This window comes from Talpa occidentalis, unplaced genomic scaffold (genome assembly GCF_014898055.3).
Source record: "Talpa occidentalis isolate TD23 unplaced genomic scaffold, MPIMG_talOcc4v2.1 talOcc4.12, whole genome shotgun sequence".
Taxonomy (NCBI): Eukaryota; Metazoa; Chordata; class Mammalia; order Eulipotyphla; family Talpidae; genus Talpa; species Talpa occidentalis.
Window position 1 is genome coordinate 35,767,234 of NW_023601212.1, and position 18,754 is coordinate 35,785,987.

General features: G+C 37.4%; 1 long non-coding RNA gene across 3 annotated transcripts in view; it reads right to left on the bottom strand.

Moving 5' to 3' along the window:
- The window catches only part of LOC119239976 (uncharacterized), a 202,476-nt gene that overhangs the window by 19,982 nt on the left and 163,740 nt on the right, over positions 1-18,754 (bottom strand). For 2 of the 3 annotated variants that reach the window (XR_008551096.1, XR_008551095.1), the window contains exons 6-7: positions 15,694-15,738; positions 11,614-11,704 (exon numbers count right to left, since the gene is read on the bottom strand). This is a non-coding gene — a long non-coding RNA (uncharacterized LOC119239976). Of the gene's footprint in view, positions 1-11,613; positions 11,705-15,294; positions 15,402-15,693; positions 15,739-18,754 lie in introns of those variants that run through there. The other variant, XR_008551097.1, reaches the window with a different exon arrangement.

An 18,754-nucleotide genomic window follows, 5' to 3' on the forward strand; every position in this document is an offset into this window, starting at 1 on the left:
AGATGGATTAAATGCTTATAACTAAGACCTGAAATCCTAAAACTTCTTGAAGAAGACGTAATAATAAAGTCCATTGGCATGGGTCCTGACAATGACTTCTGGATGAGACACTTAAAGCACAAGCAACAAGATGAAACACAAGTGGGACCATATCAAACTAATAAACCTCTGTACAGCAATAAACAGAAATAATCAAAAAAGTGAAATGGCAACTTGTGATGAGAAAAGGGAGTTACAGTATATCTAATAAGCGGTTAATGTGTAAAATACATGAAGAAGGCCTCACTGTTGGTACAAGGGGTTAAGTCTCAGCTATCTGTAGCCACTGCAGCACAAGTTTGATCCCCAGCCAGGGAGCTAACCCACATGGCACAGCAGACCTCTCCTGTCTCACCTGCTGCTCCCCTCAGCAGTGTATTTCGGTAGAACCACCTGTTCTACTCCCCACTGTCTCTGGTGAATTCTACCTCCCACCCTGCCACACACATACCTCTAGCCTACACTCCAGCTCTGCATGCATATATAAAATAAATCTTTAAAAAATAAATGAAATACATGAAGAATTTAATCATCTCCATAGGAAAAACATACACACAGTCTAAAAATGGGCAAAAGACAGCATACATTTTTGACAGAAGATATATAAATGGTCAACAAGTATATGAAAAGATGTTCAACACCACTAATAATCAGGGAAAAGCAAATCAAAACTAAAATAAGATCTCAAGTCACAAGTGAGAGTGGGCATCATCAAAATGACAAGTGATAATAAATGCTGGTGAGGATGTAGAGAAAAGGGAGACTTGTTCACAGTTGGTGGGAATGGAAACTGGTATAGGCACTATGGCACATGGTGAGCATCACTGACAATAGCCAAGACATGAAGACAATTTAAGTGCCCAGAAACAGATTAGTGGATACACAAGTTGTGATGTATTTATACAAAGGGATATCATTCAGTCATAAAACATATATAAATGTTCCCACTTGTGACAACATGGGTGGACCTTGAGTGCATTATGCTAAGTGAAATGAGTCAACAGAGAAAGATCTATACTCTATGTTTTCATGTGCCATCATGCTAACCTTGTAAGCTGCCCCTTCCACTTTACTTTTTATCCACTATATAAGTTTTCTGAGGATTCTGTAATAAATTACCACAAACTTCTGGTTTAAAACAACATAATAGTATTTTCTTATAATTCTGAAAGCCAGAACTCCAAAATGGGCCTCACTGAATTTAAATTCAGATGTCCACAGTAAAGGCAAAAATAGGCCTACATTCTTCCTCGAGGCTCTAGGGTAAACCAGTTTCTATACCTTTGTATTTTCTAAAAGCTACCTACATTTGTGGGCTCATGGCCTCTTTCTAATTTACCCACTTTAAATATCTTAAGCTTTACTATTTAAATTAACAAATTCACAGGTTTCTCAGATTAGGGTATTGTAATCTTTAGGGGAACCATAATTCAGTCTACCATGACTTCCATCTAAACAATCCTTTATCACCAGAGTAATTTTGTTTTTTCATAACTGCATTTACTTCTTAATATCATCCAGTGATTTCTCAATCATCTTCAGGATAAAATCCAAAGGTTTTTGTTTGTTTTCTTCTCTTTAACAGAAATGACCCTTCTCAGTATTATTTTCCATGTTCATTCTTAATTTGTACCAGTGTTTAATTTGTATTCAGTGTTTTATTTCAGCCACACTGTCATCTCCTGCCCCTCCTCCCATGGTCCAGGTAAGAGGTAAGAGGGGTGGCATTGGAGCATCGTCATAATAAATAGAGAAAAGACGAGAGTTTCATGGTACATTAGGAAGTAGAGTTAACTTTACTCAATAATGTCTTAATTATAGGATTGTTAGAACTGAGGGGTGTGAGAGGATATTAGGGGGAAAAATATTGAACAAAGAAGAGGTTTTGGAGTGGAGGAAGATCTTGTGTTCAGTATAGGATATGCAGTTGAAAATATACAGTGGCTGTTAGGGTAAGAAAATTATTAACTCCAAGGACCTTCATGCAAAATTGAAGACCACCTTTTATGTCGATGGCTTAGTGGGCATTTTAATTATTTATATAGTTTAATTACACATTTTTTAAAATAAGATAAACATCTGACACTATAAAGAGGCACTGCTATTTAAAAATATTGTCCTGTAATGACTTATAGGTCTTCCTTTTTAGCTGTTCTGCACAATCTTGAAGACCACTGCAAAGAATGAATAATGAAATAATTTTTGATTTGCAGGGCAGTGCCAGGCATCTTGTCAGCTGTAAAAGACAGTTGGCCCACAATCTTTAGACATTAGTCTATTCAGTGCTTTTGATTTAATTCCAGGGGCAGGCTATGAATAGCTAACATGGTGAGATTTGTCTTTAGTTTGCTTGCAAAGCTTTATTTGATGCCTATTCATAAATTATACTTGCTGCATTACAGAATCTCATTATCCTTCATTAGAAAAAGCATACTAAATAGAAGTTAGTATTACATGTCAGGCACTGCCTGTGGGATGAAAGAGTTGTGAAAGCAATGGCATTGTAGTTTGCTAGTACAAAGAGGCAAGAAAATGCAGGATCTAATCCTCTTATATTTGATATGTAGCAGAACTTAAGTCTTGTAGTACAAGGCCTCAGTCAGGTTAATGTCTGATTAATAGGTAAGAACAATTAGTAAACTCTTAAGTGAGGAAAAGTTTGTTATTTCCCTGTCCAGCCATGAGACTGTGGAAAGTACAGTGCTTGGTACATAACAAGTTATTGGTTAGTGGTCTTTAAGTGAATTTGAATAGCTGCTGAATTACTCTCATAAGTGAACTCAATTTCATTTGTTAATCAGAAGATTTAAAATCCTCATAAAGTATATTACATATTTGTTGCACAGAAAATTATCTGAGAATTGTAATGTTCACGAAGATTTCCATTCATATACATCTGCAATGTGCATAAACACACAATGATAAAGATTCAACAATGTTGGTAACTTTTCCTCAATTTAAATATATAATGTGCGAAAGGTACTTTAAGTTGACAAAGAAATAGAATACATAGTTCCTAACCTCAAATAGCTCATGGTGCACTAATGATGATAGAACAAATACAATGGGAAAAACTAATATAATATTCATCACAAATCTCAGGCACATTTATATCATTTTTAAGATGTACATACTATCTAGGATTTGATTACTAATATAAATCAAACCAATCTTTCTAAGCAAATATTTTATTTTTTCTAATATATATTTTTTAAGATTTATTTATTTATTTATACAAGAACCAGCATACAGGCCAGATGCGTGGGAGGGTGAGAGGATTCAGAGCCAGAGCGGGGAACAGAACAGGCAGACTGACAAAATAAACTGCTGAGGGGAGCAGTGGATGTGACAGGAGAGGTCTGCTGCACCATGTGGGACCCTTGCAGGCCTGCCGGGATCCAAGTGGCACTGCATACGCTGTGGACAGCTTCACAGCGCTGCACTCAACAGCCTGCACCACCAGGGGAGGTCCTACACAAATATTTTAAAACAATATCTCAAAAACATTATGTAGATATAGGAGGACTTAGATTTTTGAGAAAATAGTTTAGAACATGTTTAGAAACAAGTAGAAGCTGATGATTCAGAAAATATAGGACTTTTAGCTACAGCTGTACACAACTCTGTAGCATAAGGCCTTCATGGACTTACCATCATTTTTAACTGTTAAGTCAAAGACCTACTTGCTACCAGATGTGCATAAAATATGGAATAACAGGACAACTGAAATGCCTGTAAAAGAGTTGAACAGAATTTTAAGATATAAACCCAATGGTCAAGACACTTTAAATTGCTGTTCCATGTAGTGAGGTGGTGATGGAGGGCTGGGGAGGTGGCCATTGCTACAGAGTGTAAGGGAGCAGTGCAGTTACATATGGTGTTAGAGAGGTGATAGATTAAAGAGACTGATGGATCAACAGAGACAGATGAAGTAATATTCTTAGCTTTTTCTAGGACATTTGCTAAATAAGTAGAAAATTCTGATTGGAAGGGCAAAATATCATTTACTGAACTAAATGAAAAGAAAGTTCTTACAAACTCAAGAAAGGGTACCTGCACTCATTTTATTGTTGTAGACCTAGTAGTCTTTGAAGACAAAAGGTTTTGAACAATCTAACCAATTCAGAGAAATGAATGCAGAAAGAGGTGGCCGGATCAGATTTCCATAGGGAGCCACGATTAATGAAACAGACACAGAATCAATATGTTGAAAAGATGTCACTGTGATAGACTGATGTGGTTTGGTTATGAAATGCAATTAGGGGAAGACAGAAAAAATAGAGTGGGATCTCATTATTCCAAGCATGGTAATAGAAAATTAACTTGATGTCAGAAAGGGAAGAAAAAAGATGACACACATTTGGCCTCCAAAACAGCTTTATTCTTTTTATGGAAAATGCTTCATTATTACATGTCATTTAAATATGATCATGGAAGAGGAAAAGAACAGGTAATTTGGGGATTTTATTTAAATATCTTCATTTAAAACACTACACTAGTCAATATTCTCTAGGGAAACAGAACCATCACCAAAACCTTTTTTGCAGGGTAATGAAGAAAACTTAAATGACAGTAATAGATAAACAAAACACAGATTTTTTTCTCTAGTTATAGAACCTGATCTGTGACTTACTTGCATCATTTTTTCTGATGGCTTATGGAAGACAATATTGCAGTTCTTTATTTTTCCAGAGGGAGACTGAAAATGATGAGCTTTCTTTTTCTTTTAAAATATTTATTTAGGGGCCTCCCCGGTGGCGCAGCGGTTGAGCGCTGGGTTGCGAAGCTGCCCGCGGCCTCTGCGGCACCGGTTCAATCCCTGGCTGCTCCCCGGCCACCAGAGGAGGGTCCCACATGGCGCGCAGACCTCTCCTGCCGCCCGCTGCTCCCCTCAGCAGTGTACTTCGGTCCTTCTGCCTGCTCTGCTCCCCGCTCTGGCTCTGGTGAATTCTCTCACCCTCCCGCGCTTCTGACTGTACCCAGTGCTTGTATAAACAAAACAAACAAACAAACAAACAAATAAATAAAAAAAATAAAATAAAAATAAAAAATAAAATATTTATTTATTTATACACGTACAAGAGCTGGGGTGTAGGCCAGAGGTATAAGGGGTGGTGGTGGTGATAGGATTCACTAGAGACAGAGTGGGGAACAGATCAGGCAGATTTACTAAAATGCACTGCTGAGGGGAGCAACTGGTGAGACCGAGGATTCTGCTCCGCCATGTGTGTCACCTTCTTGGCTGAGGATCGAACTCCATCAAACTTGATCAAACTCATGCTGCAGTGGCTGCAGATAGCTTCATAGTGCTGAGACTTAACCACTTGCATCACTAGGAAGGCCCCTGGATGAACTTTCTATCTAGTAGAAGTAAAAGGCAGGAAATTGCCACAGGAGGCAGACTGAGCCACTCATGAAACCCCACTGCAGATGGAAAAAAAAAAAAAAAAAGTTCCAACAGCTATTCCCTCATGGGTAATTACATATTTATATGAAAGAAAGTGATGTAACTCAATACAGAAAATGCATTCAAGTTATAATAGTTACAGAATCATATTGTCACTGATTGTAAGCAAAGAGGGATCACATTGAAAGGTACAAAAACACCATCCTTTGTGCCAGCTCTGAATAACTCTTCTTTATACAGGTAGATTATTCTATTACTGAACCAATATATACTAGGTCTATTTTTTTTCCAATTCCAATTAATTTACTTCAATATTTCCAATCTACAATTTTAGTTTCAGAAATATATATTTTATTTCTTTAAGTTGCTTATCCTGTGTGTCTTTTTCATAATATTGCTATACTTGCTATCCATTTGCATCACCCATGGTCAAATATTATAGTAACTAATAGGAAAATACTCACAGCAGCTGAAAAATAATATGCTGCTTCTGAATCCTAATTATGTTTAGAGTTTCTAAGAAAACAAATTGTTCAACTAAACTCAACACTATCTAAGCTGTAATGCCAAATCAAAATATGTCTTCATGAAAAAAATTAGTCATAAATGCATTTCTAAGAAAGCACTCTTGATGACCCTTGCTCTAAGTCTAACTTTAAATATGCATCAAGGTTGACATATGGCCAAAAAATAAGAATTCTTTTCCGTCAAGTTTTGCTGCCTCGTTACCATTATTGGTAATTGTTATGGTGGGAAGGGAAGGGGGGAGGTTTGGGAGAAGAACAAAAATCCATAATAGCTTCACTTTAGGCTTTGCAGAAACCCACCTTTCATTCTTTTAAAGAAGTGGGAAACATTTTAATACACTATTCCAAATGGCCAGGAATAGCTTCAACACTGCAGTGGTGATTGGAGGCAGACTTAATGTGCTGCACACAGAAGGCTTTGCAGTTCTGCCCGCCTTCCAGGCCATTGAATGTTCATTCCTTGTTTTGCCTCAGGGTGATCAATTGCTAAGGGAAATATCCTCCACTTTATCCATGAATGGGAATGATTCATGTCTGATTTTATGAATTTTTATTATATTCCATATAAAACTGGCAGACTTACCTATTGTACATTTCCAAATGGAAGGTGATTATTGAAAGTTTTTTCTCTCTGATTGGTTTTGGTTTAGAAGTCCCTGAATTCACATCTACATACCTAGTGGCCCACATGTCACAATTACAAATTAAATTAAAAAAATATTTCAGTAATATTGCATTATATAACATTATATGTTTCAAAAGGAAGTCAATGGAAATCTACACATTTACGTACATTAAGCTCAGTCTGATTCTGTCCACCATTACAACATAACTAAATTTTTTTAAACATTTATTTATTATTTATACAAGCACTGGGGTATAGTCCAGAGGCACGGGAGGGTGAGAGGATTCACCAGAGAGAGAGCAGGAAGCAGAACAGGCAGACTGACGAAATACACTGCAGAGGGGAGCAGCGGGCAAGACAGGAGAGGTCTGCCACACCATGTGGGTATCTCCTTGGCCAGCAGAGAATCAAACCGGCATTGCAGAGGGTGCACACAGCTTCACAGCACTGTGCTCAACCTGCTGTGTCACCGGGGAGGCCCCCATAACTAAAAATTTTAACACTGTTTTGTTAATACTTTTTATTTTCCCATTTCATAACATGAAATGGCAAAGTAATTTAGAATAATATTAGTATAAGTCCTATAACTTAGTTCTGGAGGAAACTGTATGAGGATACTTTATCATCACTATGAATGAACTGGGAGACCAGCACAGGTCTGTGAGTACAACAATCCAGATTACTGTTTGAGATGTTCCACATGAAAAATTCTAAATAAAATATCTTTTTTTTTTTCCTCCCACTTAGATGTGGTGGTAAGTTACTTTAAAAAAAAAAAAATTGTTGGGCCTCCCCTGTGGCATAGCAGGTTGAGTGCAGCACTGTGAAGCTGTCTGCAGCCTCTGCAGCATGGGTTCGATGCCCAGCTGGCCAGGGACTACCCACATGGCACAGTAGACCTCTCCTGTCTCGCCCGCTGCCACCCTCAGCAATGTATTTCGGTCCATCTGCCTGTTCTACTCCCCGCTCTGTCTCTGATGAATCCTCTCAACTTCCCATACCTCTGGTCTGTGCCCCAGTTCTTGTATAAAAATAAATCTTAAAATAAATAAATAAATAAATAAAAATATTTATTTAGTTATGCAACAAGAGCTGGGGTGTAGGCCCGAGGTGCAGAGGTGGAAGGTGAGAGGATCCACCAGAGACAGAGTGGGGAGCAAAACAGGTGGACCTACTGAAATACACTGCCGAGGGGAGCAGTGGGTGAGACAGGAGAGGTCCACTATGCCATGTGGGTCACCTCCCTGGCCAGGGAACAAACTCCGCTGCAGTAGCTGTGGATTTTTCATAGTGCTGAAACTTAACCCCTTGAGCCACCAAGGAGGCCCCTGGAGGTAAGATATTTTTAATGGCTAATATAGGTCATAAGTAAACTATCAAGGATTATTATTATTTGAGATCATTAAACTGTAAATCCCTATCCAATACTAATCTATTTGTTCAGTAAATATTTGCAATGCTAACTATTATGGTAGATTTACTTCAGAGCTGCTATAAAATCTAAAACTTCTTTCACTCTGGACATGAAAGTATAGCCTCCAGCACTTGCATTCATTAAAGGAAGCATCCTGTTTACAAATTGCTCCTGCTATAGAGAAAGGCTTCAGGTTTTCAAAAAGTTCAGTTTTATAACCAATTATTACCTTGGGTCATGCACACTATCGTGATTGTAGGCCAGATTCTTTTCTGCTTATTTTACCCAGTTTTGGATCCCCTGCTTCTACAAGGTTTCAGACACTTATTAAGCACTCTGTGAAAGTTCATTCAGTGAAGGAAGGTTATACATCCATGAAAACAGCATCATTTACATTCTGTCTTAAATGATGCAGGTGGTTAGTTAAGGGTCCTTCAGGCAAATGACTGCATCACAGCTATCCCTAGACTTACAATTACAGACTTAGTATTGTTCCACTCAAGATCTAATGAAGTTTTGGGAGCAGAATGGGACTTTATTTCAATTTCAACACAAATAGATGTGTACACATGGAAAACTACATTTTTCATATTAAAAACACATTTAGATTCTTTGGTTTTTAAAAATTATTGTTAATGGATGTAGAAATCTACCATATGTACTTTGCCATCTATTGAGATGAGTATAGGCTTTTTATTTTAATTTACTAACCAGAAAAATTAGGTTTTCTTGAATATTTGAGCATCATTCCATCCTCTACTTGGTTATGGCTTATCATTCAATTGATAACTCATTGCATAGTATTTATTACAATTTGAATGAAAAAATCTTGTTATTTGAGTGAAATTTATTTCAACATATAAGCTCTTTAATTATGATATTATATCAGTCTCCATAAAAAAAAAAGCATTCAGAAAACACCTCTAGCATGACTGCTGGTTGGAAGGGGCCTGGCATGGGCTAACTTCCCAGCTGGCCACTGGGTCCTCCAGAAGCCTTCTGCCCTTTTCAAGAAGTCTTAAGATATTTCCCTGTTCTATGGGGTGTTAGTGACTTTTTTTCTGGTCGCTAGGTGGCGCCAGAGATCTCTCCTATTGTCCTTGGGGGGCTGTTTTTCAACTCCCTCACCCCCGTGGGACAGGGAACAGAGAGCGAGAATGGTAGGGTAAACCTCAACGACTTTGGGGTGCTGTGTCTGCCTTGTGCCCCACCGTCGTGGAGAACCCACACCCAGAATTTCGTGCCCCGGGTCTCAGTTCAAAGCCCTCAGGTCCAGGACTTTGCCCAGTTCAGTGGCGCGGGAATGGCGCCTTTTGCACCCAGCTCCCGTGCCTGGGCGCCTGGTTCCTGCTCACTTAGGGAGGGACTTTAACCCCTGTGAGGGCCTCCTTGTCTCCCCGCAAGCCTAGGTCGCAGGCGCGGGGACCTGGGCAGCCGCGATCCCGGTCCGAGTTTGCTTTTCAAGTGCGCCAAGTGCGCCCGCAAGCTTACTGGCAGCCTGGGGCTGTGTGCGCGTCTCCGGGGGTCTTGTTCTTCTCTAATGGCGCCCGGAGCCGTTCGCTCACCGCCGGGGCGGATCCTGCAGGGTTCTCCACAGCTCCCTTTCACGGGGTGTGGTGGCTGCAATAGTTCCTTTCCACTCACAGTCTCGCTTGCTGCGTAGTTTGTTCTTGTTGGTCGTTTTGGTTTGTTGTTTTCCTCCTCTCTGCCGGTCGGAGAGTGCCGCCTCTGTGGGCGGGGGAGGGGAGCAGGGTTCTGCGCTTCCCTCCCTTCTGGTCCTCTTTTATGGCAACTTTCTTCTTTGGGCAGTTTGCTGGCGTCACCCGTTTATCATCCGTGTCCCACTTCTCACTGGGACCTGCCGCTTTTCCTCCCTATTAACTTTTTTTAATGGGAGATCTTACTCGCAGAGTCTCCTTGCCGCCATGTTGCTCTGCCCTTTCCATTTACATTTTAAATCTTTATACTTTATATATGCCACTAAGACAACTTTAATTATTTTTTTTAAGATTGGTTTATTTTTGCATAGAAGAACTGGGATATAGGCCAGAAGTGCTGGGGGTGAGAGGATTCACCAAAGACAGAGTGGGGAGCGGAATAGACAGATCCACTGAAATACACTGCTGAGGGGAGCAGTGGGTGAGACAGGAGTTGTCTGTTGTGCCATATGTGGGTGAGTTCCCAGGCTGGGTTCAAATGCAGATGGTAGCAGAGATAGTGCTGAGACTCAATCCCCAGGCCACCAGGGAGGCCCAAAACAACTTTAATTCTTATCTTACCTCACATTGAACATTTTCAAGAATTTAGAAAGCAGTAATTGTTACAAAATTTACCTTGGTAACATAGTTCATCTTACCTCACTTGTAATCAATTTTTCATAGATAAAACTTGGTTTAGAATATCTCTAAAGTTCATATCAAATATAAAGTTGCATCTTTTAAAATTAAGTCTGATAATTTATATGCCAATCCTTACATATCACACATGTACATACACACACAATATTCACATTACACTGATAGCCCCCTGTTACAGTGAGCTATTGCTATGTAACAAAACATAGCACAATAGTGTAGTTTGGGCAAGATTCAGGGTTGTGGGGATGACTGTTTCACATCATTTGCTCAGGTGGCTGTTGTTATTACCCTTCTGTACCTTTAGGGAAGAGCAGTCTAGTGAACTCCCATCTCCATTCTAAAGCACACACAAAATTCTTCTCAAAAAAAAAAATGGGGTTATAGAAAAAAGAAATTTACATTTGACACTTATAGATTTGCATGAATATAGGATGAAGAATATTTAGAAAGAAGAAAAAGATCTAAAGGTTGTAGAAATTATCAAGGCCACTTAGAAAATCAAAAGACTGCAGGGGCTAGAAATAAACACAGCTCAATTCAGAAGTCTGCCTATTTGCCTACAAAATACTTATAGAAATTGAGCATCTATAAGTGAAACGACCAGTTACTTCTGAATTAACATATTGAAACCCAGGAATAATTTCCCTTTGAATTTCTGTATCCAGCAGTTGAAAGTAGATCGATCTAAATTTATTTCAAATCCTAAGAGAAATATATCATTAAAAAATATGTGAAAGAGATCAGCTTAGCTGTCATTTCCTGTGGCATTAACTTGGAAAACAGTTCATTTCCATATACCTTTTTTAACCCTGTAGATATTTTAGATATTTAACTTTAATACATGTTAAAACACTACACCCTGTAATACAGTTTTTTTCATTTTACATGGACGAAGGCTTTAATACATAGACGAACAAACAGCAAAAAAAAACACAGCATTGAATTGGCATTTCACCCCCAGGAAAATATTTAAATTCAGTTTTCAATTAGGCAGCTAATTATACAATGAGGCCAGTCTAACAGCAAGCCTTTTTCAGACTAAGGCTGGATGGGTTCTGTTAACTCAGTTAATCTATCATACTACATCTCATTTTGGCTCTCTGGCACTTAAGATAATGTTGCAGAAAAGAATATGAACTGTTTGCCTTCAGCTTAAATACTGAGTCACTGGGTTAGTCCAATGAATACCCACACACAGCATGATTCATTATCTTGTGACTGTTAACATTTTTTTTTTAACAAACCTCAAGACTTTGTTGCTCTATGATTAGTAACTCTTCAAAGGCATTTTTCCCAGCCTTCCATAAAGGCTGTTTACAGCAACACAACATGATTCTGGAAAATAAGATAAATCTTATTTGCATGATTTAGCCATGAAGTTTTTGACTACCTAGTGAGTATTAAGTTTTGTCCTGAGGGATATGTAAATTATATTTATCACACTCAAGAGCTGAAAATTGAAGATACTACAAATCCACATGATAGTGGAGAACAATAAGCAAGCTTTGAATTGAACAGTAAGATAATGTATGTAATAAATATAAATTTTAAAGGCCAGTGATAAATGTGAGGATATTTCAAAATTTCTGAGAGATTAAGAGACTTGAATGAGATCCCACACGATGCACAAACTTTGGAAAGGAGAAGCATATGTAGAAAGCATCATAGGCATAAGCAGGATTCCTTTGCATTGATTTAAAGAGAAAAAATTATTTGAAATAATAGATAATGATTAAAAGACTATTTATTTATATTTTAAAATTTATGATTTAAATATTTGTTCAAAGCAAAGAAAAACAAGTTAAAAAATAAAACTGCAGATTCTCAAGTTATTTAGAGTTTAGTTTAAATTAATGTTCATATTTTTTTAATTTAATTTAACCAGGATTTATTGAACACCTATCAAATGCCAAGATGCAAGTTTTAAGAATAAATAGGTGATATTTCCTTTTATTAATAAACAGACTTCTCAGGAAGAGATGGCTTAGGGCTCGAAGGATACGTTCAATTTTGAACGCATCATATGTCAGTTATCTTGGCAAAGTTCAAGTAGAAAAATTGAGTTGAAAATCAGATCTACACATTGAGATTGGGATGGAGGTCAAGACCAGGAAATTGTGGGAAGAGATGAGATCACCAGTGGGTTATGAGAATATTTCTAAATGCCTGTAGACCTGGATATGAATGAAAGAAGAAAGGATTAAGATAGAAGCAGTTTCAAAGCAGAGATTCATAATGCAAATATGTGCCTATAAACTATCATCATATGGCCAAAGTATCTAGAAAATGAATATTTTCATTATCTGTTTACTTCATGACTAAAAACATCATAGTAGAATGTAATAGATTGAGTGGAAAGTAGAACTGGGGCATCGTTGTATTGTACTGAATTGTGTCATTGCATTGTGCTGTACTGTAATATTGCTGTAGTGTGTTAAGTTGTGTTGAAATTATTATTAGGAGTGAAATTAGGGCACCTGGCTAATAAGAGGATACCCATGAAAAAGATATAAGGTCTGCAGATAACATCTTAGGCCAGAGATCACAAATGTCAGAATTAGACTTGACATATGAAAGCAGAAAATTGTAGGATTTCTTTTACATATTTGAACTCACTAATGATAAACATGAGACAGTCTAACATTTTCTGAATCCCTACATTCAACTATATTATTCTTGCTTGCTGATAGTCCCTTCAAAAATTTAGGTGAAGTGCTTGCTAGTTACTTTGCCATTTGGCAACTGATCATTCAAAATCATCAATCTAATTTTTTATTTAAATTTTTTATATAAGTGTGTACATACACACATACAAACATATCATTCTCTTTCCAACAGAATGAGCCCTGGTAGATTTAGCAGCTTGGATGTTGGGGAGCCTCTACCTTTCCTCCCTATTCTCTGAGCTCCACCTTGACTATTGAATTGAGGAGAAAAATATTTATCCTTTGGCTTGACCTGTGGCAAAGGCTAAGTTCTCTCCCAGTTTGTCCAAATATTGTCCCAACCCATGTTATTATTAAGTCCACACTTTCATCTTCCATCCATGATTTCCAAGTGTAGGACCTAAAGGCAAGTTTGGCATTAACTTTGGACCGTTTGAAAACCATAACAAAGAGGGAATGTTATTTCTTTCCTCACTATTCTCTACATGTTCTCTTCTTTGCACACTCCCTCCCCAGGCCTTTTTTGTGACCTATTTCAGCAACAAAAGTCAAATTATCAATAAAATGTCCAAAGGTCAAATGCATTTTCTACCTGGTAACAACATGTTAACATACTGTTTTTGTAGGATTCCACATTTTACATATGATTACTCTGTGTCTGTTCTCTATTTGGTGAGGGAAGCCATATACTTTGCCTCTTCATATAGAAGTGAAGGGAGTAGCTTTTAAAGAATGCTGCACTCTATGAAAAGACCACACATATCTCTCCTCAGTTTTCTAATTTTATTAGCTAGGTTGGGAGAGGTGATAGTTATAGGATGGTTTCTCCAATGGCAACCTGAGTAAGCTCTACTGAAGACAGCCCATACAACAGCGGATAGGTCTCTGAAGGTAGATGGGGGCTTCTTTGGACCTTGTGCTTTGGGCCTGAACACTAGCTTTAAGAGAGCAGAAAATTTCAACTCAGAAAATAACATGACTTTACATGGGGATGAGTAAAGATACAGATTTTGAGGAGGAAGGAAGAAATCAAGGGAGTAGGTATGTAATCCATTTTGTTTCTGTAGGGAGCAAAAGCCTATGTTACACTGGAGATAGAGATAGACATTTAACTTTTTAAAGTAAAAATTTGTACTTTTACTACAAAATGGGGAAAGGTGAAATTTAAAATTAATATTATACACTTTAAGGATCCATCTGTTTTGAGAAGTCATACTCTCAACTCTAGTAAGCATATTCATATAGTTTTCTTTACTAGCATAGGTTTAGTGTCTGGGTTTGGTTCTTATTAGAAACTCTGAAGAACAGGTGTTGCTGAAGGCCATGGGGACCACAGGCATCAAAGGAAACTGGGGAGTATGTTTCAAATCATTCACCTCTTTGTTAACCTCCTTGAGTCAGATGCTTAGAAAACAAATCTTGAGAACTAGTTGTTGTAAAAAATTGAACATAACTTAAAATCAAGAAGAGAGTTTTGTGTTAATCCAGTGTCCTCAAATTGAAAAGGAGAAGAGCTGTAGGTGAGATATAAGCACACCCAGAACTATGAAAAGGGAGACAAACAAAGGTAAATGTGTAAGCGAGTAATAGGGAGTTAATTCAGGAGAAAAGTGAAAAGTAGTTCCATGAACCAGCAAATGGGGACGGATGAGAAACCCTAAATAAAACATTTCTTATTGTTTCTATCAGATATGTTGGGTTTGAACCACCCATCAAACATCCAGGTGGATATTTCCTGTTGGATATAGGAATCCAAACTTTAGGGAAAGGTTGAGTTTGGATTTGGAAATACATAGGCATAAGAATTAAAAATTGAGAGTAGCTGAGATTTTCCAAAGAAACTATATGAGCAGAAAGATCAATGGGTAAATAATGAAAAAATAATTCTTTTTATTTTACCAGTATAGCTGCATTTAATCATGTTATTTAAATCAACATAAAACAATTTGATTAACAGTAATATTACTTTTCTTCCAGAAATTTCCCCTAATCACAGGAGTACAAATACTACAGTATGCACAGATTTATTATTTTTTATCTCCTTGTACGTATTGTCTTTTATGAGAATTTTTCTATACAGGAATAATAAGAGGATAGTTTGGTGACTGACACAGATGCCTGAGATTCTAAGAATCAAACACCTGAGTAATTTTAATGGCAACTACTTCTAACCAACCAATAGCAAATATTTGCTGAGTACTTACAAGGTGACAGGTACAGTAAGCACCCAAGAAAACAGAGAAGAAATTTGTTCTGAATCTCACTATTACAAGCCCCAATGCTCAAGGCAATCTTCAGTTCATTGGAAAAAATAATTCTTAAGGAGGTTGGAAGGAGTGGAGGAGGGGAAGAAGACTTGATGGAATCTTAAGAAAAAAAAAAGCAAACAGGAGAGGCAAGAATCAAGACAGAGAAAGTACAGATTTTTAAAAGTATTTAACGATTGCAGTACTTTTGAAAAATAATGTATAAGCTTATTAAATTTAAAGTATGTGATCTGTTGCCTCAGCTAAATTTTAATTTTCCAAACTAATTTCTTTTTCCTTGCTATATAAATCTTAAAAATCATCATTTATGATAAACATTTAAATATTTAAAAATTAAACATAAACTATGTCAGTTTTAAGAGCTTTCAAAGTATCTTTAATATGAGCTTACCATTTTGAATATAAAATCAGAGAGCTACAGAAAGTTGAGATAGACCTGCAAAGGAGAAATTATTTGTACTTTAAGCTTAAATTTTAAGATTATGGGACTTAGATCCTCTATCTAATGAAATGTATTCCTCCTGACAAGGTAAATGAATTGGAAGGGCAAATTTACTTTTGTAATCCATTTATAACATACACAAAACTTACATTATCCTGAAGGCTCTAGCCTATCTCATGCACATACATCACTTCAGAGTGTACTAAAATATTCTAGTCCTGCCCTTCACTATGTTGATTGTTTCCTGGCTCTGAGCCTCACAGGGATCTACTGACCTCCCCCTATAACCTGAGTCTTTCTGTGATAAAGTGAACATTAAAAAAAAAGTATTTTTGGTCTCTCTGAAGTTGCTTATGTTCATCCTTTAAAGTGCTCTCTTCATGAGCAATATTCTATCATTCAAGTTATTTGTTTGGATTTGCTTCTGCCCCACACAGATGTCTATGATAGCAGGGTTACCCATATCAGCTCTCCTTCAGCATCCCCTCCACTCAAATCCCTACCACAGATAGGTGGAGTTGGCTTGTCCCCTCTCCAGTGAGGTAACATAACTGGGGTTATTTAAATTGCTCTGACCTTTGGAATATAGAGGATGGAAGGGATGGACTTTTAATTAAGCAAGACCTTAGAAGAATCTTCTATCAAAGCACTATAATTTTATCTTTCATTCTCTCTGGCTAAAAAGTCCTCAGTTAAAAATAAATTAAACTCAATAATTTTATTCACCTAATAATTAAGTTAACTCATCTAGTTCTTAACAATTCCATGAAGTAGCACTATCACTTGTACTCAGTCCTTAGATGTGGTGATGGAGTCACTGAGGCCCAAAGTCATGGAGTTGGTAATAGTGTCAGGACTCAGGACATGGTCTTTTTTTCCAGCATGAAATGCTGTCTCCTGTACAACAAATCTGAACGAGGATGAAGAGAGTAGAAGAGACTAATGTCTTAAGTCACGTCTTTATACATTTACATAGCCCTGCCCATTTATGCTCATAATCTTGTGTTAGGAAAAATCTAAATTCCCTCCCACAACTCTGAGCCACTGGGAGAATATAAAGAATAAACTATTAGTCTTAATTCTCAATATTGTGACTATTCTGTGTTGTTATTAGATTTTTTAATACTTAATTTTTGTTTAGGTAACTAATTTATAATAGTGTATAAATTTTAGGGGTACAGTTTCACCTTTCTTCAAATGTGGGGTTATTCTGTTTTTCTTAGTCATTTTAAGAATTTTATTGCAAAGCTGAATGGGCCTTGAAGCAACCCAGAGAGATTTCCTCTTAGATGAAGATCTTCTATTAAAAACTCTTGTTGAAATGAGTGACAGCATCAGAAATTGTGTTTCTCAGAGATTTACCTGACAGTAGTTTATGAGATGTGTTGAAATGAGGAGATAAGGGTTTCAAAAATAGCATGCTCATTTATGACTGATGGACACTGTTATCAAAATCCCTTCTCTCAAAAAAAAAAAAAAAAAAAAAAGGCTGTTTATAGAAACTTCTTAGAATTTGCCTTGATAACTCCAAGTAATATCTGTCTGGATAAGAAAAAAAAATGTGACTAGTTAATGCCGCTGACTTATTTAACTAATACCACTCAATCGGGAAACTTACCTAATAAATAAAGCCTTGCAGAATTTTTAGTGTTTGATATGCTTCTAGCTCAACTTCTATCTGGGCATAAAAAAATGTGGGATAACATTATTCACAGATTTAATCTAGCCTGAAACCCTGGTATGTCTTTGATCTATGCATTTGCATTCTCTGACAAAAAGTGCAATAAAGAATATTGCAAAGACTCACAAAAGACCATAATGACTGAAGACAGTCCTTGGTAAGAAGTGACTGTCCTTAGAAGAATGCAGAACCGCAAATCCATAGTGACATGGGATGTACCATACAGCCTCTCTATGAATAACAGTAACACAGTAGTTAGTTTATGCAAACTGACTCAATGACACTATAGCAAACTGGTAGTTTTTATAACTGACAATGTTGAGTCTTTTATGCATTTAACATTTATTTAACGCATCTCTTCCCACTATAAAATTGCAGTATTTCCCCTTATTGTTGGTTCCTGAAAGTGATAGGAGGGCTATTTAACAAACACACTTCTTTACAACTTATGAAATAACTTCTTATGATTGCAATAGAAAGAAAGCCTTTGGAAAAAATTTTCCCCTCTTTGCACAGACTGCTGCCAAGAGGAAATGAATAGTGTCTTTGAGATATTCACAAACATCCGGTGCGGATGGGGAAGCTCAGTTAGAGAGCCAGGATTTATTCTATTTTCTGTATTTGAACTGACTCTCTGCTATAGATTCTGACTGCTGCACCAGCTGTTGGAATATTTCTCCTCCCCTTCCTTCTTTCTCCCTGCTATGCTCTGGCTTGTTTCTTATTCTGGAACCTGGGGATATTAAGGTGTGAAACACGACCAGGACCCTCAGTTGCCATCCCTGGTTCAGCACAAGGGGAGCAGTGGAGCACAGTGGAGCAGATCAGAAATAAGAATATGCTTCCCCAAAGGTCTTCTCTACTAGTAAGTACTCATGATCCCCAAGAAAAACTCAGGTGAGACTAACAATTATCTTCTGCAATGTCCTCCAGATAAGTGGAAAACTTTGTTCGCCCTTTAGAAAAGACCGGCCATTTGATAAAGTATAATATATTTTGTTTCACCAGACCCCACTCCGGTCATCTCCTGGCACACACAGAGTGAAAAAGAATGAACCTGTCTGCATCATGCATTCCCTCACCGGATGGATGTGACATACAACCTACAAGAGCTTTGTATGCTGTGCTAATTACCCGAATACACTTCTCTAAGAATACAAACATTCAAATGTGATTGTGCTCACATTTGTTTTCCAACTTAATATATGTGTAATGAACAATCCCCATCAAGTTTCCATAATGACAGTCATTCTATTTATCTCCAGTGCACCTCCAGTCTCACATATCATTGGAAAATAATGATGTTCCCTGTGCTTGCTCTGCAGCTCC